At 48.5% G+C, this 9,896-nt stretch overlaps 1 protein-coding gene across 2 annotated transcripts in view; it reads right to left on the reverse strand.

Annotated features, from left to right (window-relative positions):
• LOC143974462 (uncharacterized) overlaps positions 1-9,322 on the reverse strand; it is an 86,491-nt gene extending 77,169 nt beyond the window's left edge. For both annotated transcript variants that reach the window (XM_077475896.1, XM_077475894.1), the window contains exon 1: positions 9,158-9,322. The gene's annotated coding sequence lies outside the window, so the exon portion shown is untranslated. The remainder of the gene's footprint in view (positions 1-9,157) is intronic.
• Between the last annotated feature and the right edge of the window lie 574 nt (positions 9,323-9,896).

Below are 9,896 nucleotides of genomic sequence, written 5' to 3' on the forward strand. Positions count from 1 at the left end.
AAATACACCCTTAGAGCCCGGAGCACGTGCAGGGAATGAAGGGCTACCGTCGTAGGACACAGAGATGGTAACACAAGGTCTTCATTGATGTGGAATGCGGAAACCACCTTCCGCAGAAAAGAAGGTTGCGGATGCAACACCAACTTATCCTTATAGATAACCAGATAGGGTGACTTGCAAGACAAGGCCACCAGTTCAAAAACTCTCTTGACTGATGTAATGGCCACTAGAAGGACCACTTTCTGGGAAAGAGTCAACAAGGGAATTTCTCTGATGTTCTCAAACGGTGGTTTCTGAAACGCCGATAACACCAGGTTCAGATCCCAAGGGGGTAACGGTGGACGCACCGAAGGAACTAAATGTCGGACCCCCTGAACAAAAGTGCTCACTAGAGAGTGAGATGCCAGGGGTCGCTGAAAAAAAAAAAAAAAAAAGACAGCCAAGGATGATATTTGTCCTTTAAAAATGGTGCTTAAAGCCAATTTCTGGTCTACTCCTCGCTGTAGAAACAGCAGGATCCTGGAAACAGAATAGGTGTGCGGACGCCATCCTTTCTCCTCACACAGATGTATGCCTTCCAGGTATGATGATATATCTTCCAAGAAGATTTCCGTGCTCTAAACATAGTTGAAATCACCTATAGGCCTCTGTACCTTAGCACCTGGCTCTCAACAGCCATGCAATTAAAACCAACAATGATAAAGCAGGATGGAGAATCGGACCTTGAGACAGATGGTCTTCCCGCATCGGTAGTCGCCAAGGAGCGTCCGCAACCAGGCGTACTAGGTCGGTGTACCAGGGATGCCGAGGCCAATTGGGGGCAATCAGAATTACTGGAATCCCCTCGGTCTCCACTCTGTGAAGCAGACGTAGTAGCTTTAAAAAGGGAGGAAAGGCGTAGATCAGTCAATAGTGACCCCACAGAGCCACCAGCGCGTCTGACGCGTCTGCCCAAGGATGTCTTGTCCTGTATACGAATCTCGGCACCTTCTGATTGAGACGGGAAGCCAGGAGATCCACGTCTGGTGTGCCCCATCGCAGGCACAGTAGCCTGAACACCACCAGATGCAGCGCCCATTCTCCTGGGTCCAGCATCTGGTGACTTAGGTAGTCCGCCTGCCAGTTTTCCACTCCCGGGAAGTAAATGGCCGATAGGGCCGGTACATGTAGCACTGCCCACTGAAGGATGTGAGCAACCTCCCGTGCTGCAAGCGAGCTTCTTGTTCCTCCTTGATGGTTGACATATGCCACTGCCGTGGCGTTGTCTGACTGGTTCCTGATCGGACACCCTCGCAGCCTCATCGACCATGTGGAGAGGCATAGCCTGATCGCTTGAAGCTCAAGCACATTGATCGGCAACCTGGATTCCTCCCCCGACCAGAGGCCCTGGGTCGACTGTACTCCCAGTACTCCACCAAAGCCGGTCAGGCTGGCATCCGTTGTGATCACCTTCCAATGTAGAGGTAGGAACGACTTCCCAGACCGAAGTGCCGGGGACCTCAGCCATCAGAAAAGTGAGTCCCTGACCCACCCGAATCTGCCGATCCAGGGATAACAGAGATTTGTCCTATTTCGTCAAGATCTCCTTCCGCAAGACTCTGGTATGAAACTGAGCGTACGGCACCGCCTCAAAAAGGAGGCCACCATGAGCCCCAGGACTCGCATGCAGAAGCTTAGTGACGACCACCTGCGGTTCATCAATAGTTTCACCACAGCTCTGAGAGTCTGCAGCTTGTCTGAAGGGAGAAACACACTCGCTTCCATGGAGTCCATTAGTAAACCTAGGTACTCCAAGTGCTGAGTCGGTATAAGCAATGGCTTCTTTAGGTTCAACGGGCACCCCACATCTTGCAGGGTATGCATGGTTATCGCCACATCCAACTTTAATTCTGAGGTGGAAGATGGTCTCAGGAGGAGATTGTCTAGGTAACCTACGATCGCGATCCCGTGTTGTCGCAACAACGCCAAAATTGGAGCCAATACCTTGGTAAAGACTCGGGGTGCTGAAACCAAGCCAAAGGGCAGAGCCACAAACTGGTAGTGGGCTTCCCCAACTACGAATCGCAGAAACCTCTGATGCTGGAGGCATATGGGTATGTGCAGGTACGCATCCTGGATGTCCAAAGATGCCAGGGAGTCCCCCTGATGGAGTGCAGTGACCACTGAGCGAACAGTTTCCATTCTGAACCTCTGTACTTTTACAAACCAATTGAGGGCTTTCAGGTCCAAGATTGGATGCACCCTTTCCTTTTTGGGGACTACAGATTGGAGTAGAACCCCTGGAACCTTTCAGACTCCGGAACAGGCATTATCACCCCGCAATAGCAGGTCCCTTACCACCCCCATGAGGCCTCCCGGGGAGAGGCCCACCGGGCTGCAAACTCCCGAAGGCGATCCCCCACCCGAGAGACGGGCGGGGCAAAGCTTCATGCGGTAGCACTTTTGCTCGCAGGCTTGTGGTTCCAGGGACGCTTTTGTCCCTCAGGAGGTCATCCTGGAGACATTTAGCCGAAGCCCCGGGCAGACAAAAAAACCACTTTTGAGCAGAAAATGAGGGCCCTTGCCTGTGCCATGGCTCTTTAGTCTTCCAGGTTTGTGGGAGTAAGGTACTCTTGCCACCTGTGGAATTCTTAATGATGTCATCCAACGAGGTTCCAAAGAGCCGTTCACCAAGGAATGGTAGATCCATCAGGGCTTTTTTAGATGCTTGGTCCGCAGACCAGCATTTCAGCCAAATCAGGCGCCTCAGCACCACTTCTGACACTAAAGCTCTGGATAACAGAGGGAGCGTATCCAAGGCCTCGTCACAAACTTACTTAAGGCCTTGCACTAACTGGTCCACTAGTTCCACGCAGATAGAGGCCTGTTGCTCCCCCAATGTATGGTGCAAAAGTTTTGCCCATTCAGTAAGTGTCTGCGACACCAGTGCCGAGGCCAACACTGTTCGCATTGCTGACCCCACAACCGTTAACAAGGAACGGGCAATTGCCTCAGCCTTCCTGTCCGTGGGATCCTTAAAAGCAGGAGTCCCCTCTACCGGGATTGTGGTTACATTATTTAAGCTGGATACTGGGGGGTCCACGACCGGAGGAGTCGACCATTTTTTAAGAAGGCTCTCCTCAAAGGGGTAACGCACCGCCATACTTTTTAGGACTGAAAAAGTCCATTGCGGTCTTCCCCATTCCTTGTATATGAACTTATCGAAATAAGTCAGATACGGAAACACCTTTAGGTGCACGGGCTGGCTTACAGGACCCAAAAGGGACCGCTACTTCAGCAGAAGGATCTGCTGTATCCTGAATCTGCAGGGTCTCATGCACAGCTGTGATAAGTGCTCCAACTAGCGCTTTGTCTCGCGCGGACCACCAACAAAGCATCCAAAGGCATTGCACTGTTTGCAGACAAGCTGGTTGCAATTGCTGGGAGTTCGGGGGAAGAAACACTTCTGAAACCATGCTGACCCACCCTGTCTGCCACCCTCAGGGACTTAAGACAGGTGCACAGTCCCACCCTCCTAGCTGCTGCAGACTGAGGGGCCCCCACCGCAGGACTCACCACCCTGACAGAGTTCTACGCCATTCAGCTACTAGTTCCTGTGTCCGCTCCCAGGTGTCCCGAGTGAGAAACCACGCTGTTCTGAGCAACAGGGACCAGCGCTGAGCCTAAAAACCACGCTGGGCTACAACAAAATGCCCGCTGTCTGCCCAGTATAAAGGAAATAATCACAGGGAAAATGCCCGCCGAGCTACAGCAAAATGGTCCTTGACAATGCTTTCCACTCAGGCACACCAAACATGGCTGACAAAGAACTGTACACAGGGAAAGGACAGTGAAAATGGTGGCAGAACAGCGCTATGGCGATCAGCATATGCAGACCTCCGGACACCCAGCGGGGAGACCAGACCCACTCCCGAAGAGTAAGGGGTGGCTGCTGGCCATGGCACGCTGTGACACAGACATCAGTAGCCCGGTCATATGTGTGCCCCGCAGCGTTGCACTCACCGGCTGCTTCTGGAGCCTGAGGAGCATGTCGTGGCCGAACCTGCACACGCTTGATGGCCAGGCTGGGGAGACAAGGATAAGGGTATCCAGCCTGTCACCCTGCCGACTGTTGATAGTAGACCACCGAATCCAAAAATCTTGCGCAAAAGGCAAATTCTGCAAAAAAAATCCCAGGACCGACGGTCCGATAGGGTTCCTAGGTCCATCTCCTTCACTAGGCAGAAAATGGAAGCTGCAGGAAGCAGGCTGGGGGGGGTTGTTAGTGAAGGGACCACCCCCTGGGCGGAACTAGAAAGTTCTGCTTTTTCACATGTATAACATGTTATGCCTAGTCCTCTCCTGAAGGTGGCGTAACAACCCTATGAACCAAACTGATGGTGAACAAATATATCGCCCCCTCCTTGTGTACCCCACTGGGCTTGTGGACAAGTGAAAAAATTTTAACTACAGCCACCACTTAATTAAAAAAAACTGAATATATATACCTAGCTCCCAATAAAGATAGGATTTATTATTATAATACACGATTTATATAGTGCCAACAGTTTACGCAGCGCTTTACAATGTATAGGGAGGACAACACAATTACAGTACAATACAAAAGGTACAGGAGGGCCCTGCTTGTAGAGCTTACATTCTAAAGGGAGGGGGTGGTGGTACAAAAGGTAATAGCTGCAGAGAATGATTTGATGGGGGTGGCTCGGGACAGTTGTTAGGTGGGTGTGGGATAGGCTTCCCTGAATAAATGAGTTTTCGGGGATCTTCTAAAGGTGGACAGGGTAGGGGCTGATCGGACAGGATGGAGCAGGGAGTTCCAGAGGATGGGAGAGGTTCTGGAGAAGTCTTGAAGGCGAACATGAGAGGAGGTAACAAGGGGGCTAAAAAGCAGGAGGTCCTGGGAGGAGCGGAGGGGACGATTTGGGCGATATCTGCAGATGAGGTTGGTGATGTAGATGGGGTCGATGTTGTGGATGGCTTTGTATGTTATGATTAGCATTTTGAATTTTACACGGCGGGGTAGGGGAAGCCAGTGAAGGGATTGGCAGAGAGGGGCGGCAGTCACGGATCGATAAGTGAGCTGTATTAGTCTAGCAGCAGCATTCATAATAGACTGAAGGAGAGAGTTGCAGTAGTCAAGGTGAGAAATAATCAAGGAGTGAACGAGTTGCTTTGTGGTGTCATTAGTCAGGATGGGTCGAATTCTGGAGATGTTGCGGAGGTGAAGACGGCAGGATTTAGCCAGTGATTGGATATGGGGGCTGAAGGAGAGGTCAGAGTCAAGGATTACACCCAGGACCCTGGCATGTGTGGAGGGACCAATGGTTGTGATGTTGATATTAATGGTGAAGTCATGGGGGGGGGGGGGGGGTTTAGAAAGATTAAGTTTGAGGAAGTGGTGTGACATCCATACTGATATGTCATTCAGTAAGTTTGAGATCTGTGAGGAGATTGAAGGGGTGAGTTGAGTGGAGAGATAGATCTGGGTGTCCTCTGCATAGAGGTGGTATTGGAAGCCATGGGAGGTTATCAACTGGCCAGGGAAGGGGTATAGAGCGAGAATAGGAGGGGGCCCAAGTACAGAACCTTGGGGTACCCCAACAGAAAGAGGAAGAGGAGTAGAGGAGATGGAGTTGTAAGTGACACTGAAAGTGCACTGAGATAGGTAGGAGGAAAACCAGGATAAAGCAGAATCGCAGAGGCCAAGGGAGCGTAATTTGCTGAGGAGGAGCAGGTGGTCAACTGTGTCAAAGGCAGCAGAGAGGTCTAAAAGTATGAGTATGGAGTAGTGCCCATTGGTTTTAGCAGTTAGTAAGTCATTGGTGAGTTTTAGTAGGGCAGTTTCAGTAGAATGTTGTGGGTGGAAGCCAGACTGTAGGAGGGTGGAGAAGGTTGTTGTCCATGAGGTAGCGACTCATTTGATCATGGACATGGAGTTGGATGAGCTTGGAGGCAAACGGGAGCAGGGAGATGGGTCTTAAGTTGTTCAAACAGGTGGGGTCTAGTGAGGGTTTTTTGAGTATGGGGGTAACCAGTGCATGTTTGAGCAGGGAAGGAAAGGTGCCGGAGGAGAGGGAGGAGGTTGAAGATGTGGGTTAGGGAGTTGAGGGTAGTGGGAAGGTGGTAAAAGTAATTGTAAGGGGACAGGGTCCAGGGAACAGGTAGTGAGGTGGGTAATGGAGAGAAGTTTATTAACTTCATCTGTGGTAACTGAGCAAAAAGAGGAGAGTATTGAGCGTGGTGTTGGACCTGTTGGGTAGGGGAGGAAGTTGAATGCTGGATATCTTCTTGCGAATTATGTCGATTTTGCTATTGAAATGGTTGGCAATCTGTTGAGTGGTAAGCAAATTGGTGGGTGGGGGGAGTGGGGGTGAAGTAAGGAATTAAGGGTAAAAAGTTGACGAGGTTTGGATGAGAGGGTTTTGATGAGAGTGTTGTAATAGGTTTGTTTAGCAGTGTGGAGGCAGGAGTTGTATTTGAGAAAGGTAGATTTGTAGAGGGTAAAGTCTTGCAGGGACTTAAATTTACGCCATGCTCGCTCAAGAGCACAACTGTGTCTCTTGAGATTTCTGGTGTCGTCTGTTTGCCAGGGTTGTGGCAGACGGGGCCTTGTTCTGGGTGTAGAAAGAGGAGCAAGTATGTCTAGTGATGATGATAGTGATTTAAAATTATTGAATTAGAAGCTGATAAAACCAGGCTTGTAGTGGGGTGGGGTTTTACAACTGGCCTGGACAGATTGCAGTGCAAGAGGGGGCAACGGAATAAGGTGAAATGTTTGATCTTGTTCAGGGGAGCATAATACAAAATAAGTGACACTTTCAAAAACAAACAAATATAGACAGTAGTTTCAAATTCTTAGTAAGGCATAATTAAAGATCAGTTAGGCAATGTAGTCCAGTGTTTAAGAGTGGAGTCTTTGCAGTTACTAGGGGTGCGACGGATCGTCACCAGAGATCCGAATGGGTCACTCCGTTTGGATCGGCACACGCCGCAATCCACGGAGCGCTCCGCGGCCTTAGGAAAGACCGCGGCTTCGACCTAGTTCCAGAGCAGCGGCCATCTTGGTGCATCTGTCGGCGGTTTACAATGTGAACGCTCTGTCAAATGACGAAGCAATCACTTCTAAACAAACCGGCGTCATGATGATGCCGGTTTCTCTCTCCCCTCTGTGTACACATCTGTGGAGGGGAGAGATCGGATGGCAGCAGCACTGTGGGCTGCATCCGTAGTGCCCACAGCGCTGCTCTGTGACAATTGCAGTCACAGCCATCCCTCCATACCCTGTAATACCCAGCCATACTCAGCCAATATTACAGTGGGGGAGATGAAGTGGATATTACAGTGGGAACTACATGGTGGTGGAATTTTCATAGGTTTGTGCAAATTATTTGCTGATCCAAAAAATGATCCAATCCGTGACTCTGATCCGAGGAACGATCCGATCTGTGAGTTTTTTTGATCTGTTGCACCCCTAGCAGTTACCAGAGGGTATGAAGAGGAGTCAGGTGGGAAAATCACAGACAGGTAGAGTGACAATGGGATCCCATTGAAAGTCTCCTATGACAAAACATGCCTGGGTGTGGCTTCATGGCAATCTATCGAGCAGGGTGTAGGACGGGTAGACGCTATCTGCTGCATCAGCTTGCGCTTCACGGGGACAAGGAGTGGGTGAGAGCATTGAAGATTTATCGCACACCCTGGGTCCACCGTGACCGGTCCTAATTTAATCACCAATGTCTGGTTATGCTACAACGTGATTGACTTTGGCTCTGTTTGTTTTGGACACATGCAAAATTTGAGTGCTTTTTTTTTAATAAAGCGGTGAGACATTGTTACACTATTGGAGCATTTCTTTATTTTCACATGTGGAGCAAACTGATGTGTGACACTTAGGGCAGCGTGTCACGTTTGGCAGAAGTCTTACAATTTCACTTGAATCCATATCCAGCAGTGGATGCGAGAGTGGGAGGCAAATTCATTTGGCGAGTGTGATTGGACAAGGGTAGTGGAAGCACTAGCACAGCGGTGTGGTGGAAGAGTATTAGCCGGATTAATCATTTGTTTTTTTCACCATTCATTGGGCTGTTTATTTTTATTGCATTTATAATAATTATATGCAATTATATATATATTTTTTTTGATCACCAGATTTTTTGCGATACTAATGTGAGATATATATATATATATATATATATATATATGAACCTGGAATATTGTCACTTGTCGCACATTTTTTCTTTGTGTTGTATTAACTCCATGATACAGTGAGAGGTGTCTGTGGTTGCATTCACTGTTTCTATATGGTTTTGCACATAAATTTAGGAGTATGTATTTTTATATTTAAATCACTATCTAGGTTATATTTTGCTTTAGCTCCATATATCCTATCTTTATTGGTAACAACCCTATGGTAAAGAATAATGGAGCTGTGTCAGTCAGTGAACGAAAGAGAAGCTCATGCACTGACCTTGATCGCTGTAAAGAGCTTCTGATGGTCACATGTAAATACAAGTGCCGGTAATCGGCTCTCCTCGCCTCACACTGACATGTGTACGGAAAGGAAAGCTGATCAGCGGCATCTCCTCGCAGGGGAGAACAGGGCATTTAATTATTACAGTAAAGCCCCAGAAGTGCCACCAATCAGTGCCCATGAGACACAAATTATGCCCATCAGTAAGACAAATCAGTACCCATTACTGGTGCCAGGCAGTGCTGCCTTTTAGTGCCCATCAGTGCCATCTATCTGTGCAGAATAATAGTGCCTCCTCCTCAGCACACATCAGTGAAAGAGAAAAATTACTTACTTTATAAAATTTAATGACAGAAACTGAAGAAAAACTTTTTTTTCCCAAAATTTTCGGTCTTTTTTCTTTGTTAAAAAACAAAAGTACAGCAGTGATTAACTACCCAAAAAAAGCTCCATTTGTGTGATGAAAATAATTAAAATTAAATTTGGGTACAGTGTTGCATGACTGTGCAATTGTCATTCAAAGTGTGACAGCGCTGAAAAAATGGCCTGGGTAGGAAGGTGGTGAAAGTGCCCTGTATTGAAGTGGTTAAAGAATAATGCCACCCAAAGTGGGCCTTGTAAATTCCCCAGTATATAGAATCTATCTAGATACATGAACTCCACACAGAACAGGGACGCAATCCTTACCACACTACAGACAACACTCTCTTCTCTCGGGTGTGACGCTATTGTGAGTGTTCACTTCCCGCTTCTTTTGGCGTTTGTTGATTGGTAGATCCCTCAGGTCATGTGAGCTTACACTGTAGAGCGAGTTCTCAGCGCTTTGTCCCCACACACACACCGTAATGCGGAAGTGTAGTCAGGAAGTGTTGCTGTGTCTGTGTTTCTCCCATTCAGATGTGTAGTTCGGCTTAGCTGGTAGCCGGTGACAGGGGAGCCATGAAGATTGGCTCGTCGGTGCTTGCTTGCTGCTGCCTGCTTGTCCAAGTGGTGGGCCTGGCTCTGTTCTTGCGGGGGTTCTTCCCAGTCCCTGTCCGCTCTCAGTCCAGGAGAAGCAGCGCCTCTGATGTACCTGCAGAACCATCGGCCACAGGTGAGAGGACACACCTCTCTCCCTTCCAGAACTTCTTTGGTTTTGTATAATGAAGGGGAGAGAGGAAAAGGCTGCTAAGACGAAGAACTTAAGCATTTACCTAGATCTACCCACAAAGATGTAAGATTATGTCACAACTGGGGCATGGCAAGCCATCATCATTTTTGTTAGTGCATCTTTTCAGAAAAAAATCTAAGGGCAATTGAAAACGGTGTAAACCCTCCTTTGTCCATGTTTCCATTGATGACAGCTATATACAGCTAGTGTAGCAGTCAGTAAGGATGAGCTCAGGCGTGTTCGCATGGTCCACGCGCAGCGCCCGCCAGGAAGTCG

The sequence above is a fragment of the Lithobates pipiens genome, unplaced genomic scaffold (assembly GCF_037356315.1).
Source record: "Lithobates pipiens isolate NorthernLeopardFrog02 unplaced genomic scaffold, aLitPip1_a1.2 Scaffold_13, whole genome shotgun sequence".
In the NCBI taxonomy this organism is placed as follows: Eukaryota; Metazoa; Chordata; class Amphibia; order Anura; family Ranidae; genus Lithobates; species Lithobates pipiens.